At 31.6% G+C, this 1,559-nt stretch overlaps 1 protein-coding gene across 4 annotated transcripts in view; it reads right to left on the reverse strand.

The window, feature by feature from the left end:
• Positions 1-682: 682 nt before the first annotated feature.
• LOC111064376 (arrestin domain-containing protein 17-like) overlaps positions 683-1,559 on the reverse strand; it is a 52,524-nt gene continuing 51,647 nt past the window's right edge. For 3 of the 4 annotated variants that reach the window (XM_039435507.1, XM_039435508.1, XM_039435505.1), the window contains exon 9: positions 699-1,559. This exon is cut by the window's right edge and continues 255 nt beyond it. The gene's annotated coding sequence lies outside the window, so the exon portion shown is untranslated. The other variant, XM_039435504.1, reaches the window with a different exon arrangement.

Genomic DNA, 1,559 nt, shown 5'->3' on the forward strand with positions numbered 1-1,559 from the left:
AAGATTTTGAAAATTATGGTGAGCTCTGATAACTGAGATCTAATGTATAAGAGTTACTCGTATTATAGTTCAAGAAGAGTCTTTCTTGATTTAAGGACTAAAAGTTCAAGTTCCCAACTGAAGCTATTTCAAAGTTTTGAATGTAATTTTTTTCCAATTTCAAGAGCACGGTTGGCCTGATTCTTGAAGCTTTTTTGGTACTACCAGAGAATGGTACTGGGATGATAATATACTATACATAAAATTCTGTAACAAGAATATGATTATAGAATTGAAAAATTAGCAATTTTACACAATTTTGCAACGATGGTATTTCGTCGGGTGGGGGGACAATTCTCAACTTATTTTATTCAGTCTATAGCATTAAACGTAGTTGATGGTGCATATGGCCAAAAATATGGATTTAATTCAGTTCAAATAGGTAACAGAGATTCCGTTTGAACTGGCACTGTGCGAACAGTTGGCCTACTTAATCACTGAATTTAAATGTCATACATTTGGGCACATGATCAGGTAGTGGATAGGAGCATTCAGTCTGCTTCGGATTATCACACGGAACGCCAGCTATGCTGTACGGAGCTGAAACATGAATACCGTTTAATATAAAATAACTGTTTATTGTAATATGTGACTGTAGCTGTAAGGCATAGAATAAGGAATGAAGAAACAAGAATAATAATTATTAAATTTGACAAATTGAAGATGTAAAAGTTTATTTTTTCTCAATACATAGAGTCATAAACATTAGCCTTTTGTTTAATTCTTCCACTGATATAATTTACGACTTTTGACACACAGTTCAAAATTATCAAATAAAGATAGTTTTATAACCATATTTTCTGCTCTAGAAATTGAAGATTCTATGAATGAACGAGTTGTCATTAATGTCAAGATAAATAAAGGCTATGTTCTGGTCGCACAAAAGCCGGTTAAATTTTAACTGTGATTAATTCCACAAGAACCAATCAGAAAGCCATCTTTTAAAAAACACCTTTTCTCTGATTGGTTCTTGCAAAATAAATCACGATTAAAATTCAACTGGCTTTTGTGCAAATAACGGGCCTATGAGTATAGTATCTATACGTCGAAACATGTGCCAGTAAAAAATGGCACTATCAACGTTTCATTTTTAAAATATAGATTAGCACTACAATAATTATACAATACACACGAATAATTAAATTTCAAAAATATGTAAAAAAATTAGATATCAAATTATTCCAGTTTCACATGAATTGAAGATTTTGAAAATTATGGTGAGCTCTGATAACTGAGATCTAATGTATAAGAGTTACTCGTATTATAGTTCAAGAAGAGTCTTTCTTGATTTAAGGACTAAAAGTTCAAGTTCCCAACTGAAGCTATTTCAAAGTTTTGATGTAATTTTTTCCAATTTCAAGAGCACGGTTGGCCTGATTCTTGAAGCTTTTTTGGTACTACCAGAGAATGGTACTGGGATGATAATAATCTACATAAAATTCTGTAACCGGAATTTGATTATAGAATTGAAAAATTTGCAATTTTACACAATTTTGCAACGATGGTATTTTCGTTCGGGT

Source organism: Nilaparvata lugens, chromosome 9 (genome assembly GCF_014356525.2).
Source record: "Nilaparvata lugens isolate BPH chromosome 9, ASM1435652v1, whole genome shotgun sequence".
NCBI lineage: Eukaryota > Metazoa > Arthropoda > Insecta > Hemiptera > Delphacidae > Nilaparvata > Nilaparvata lugens.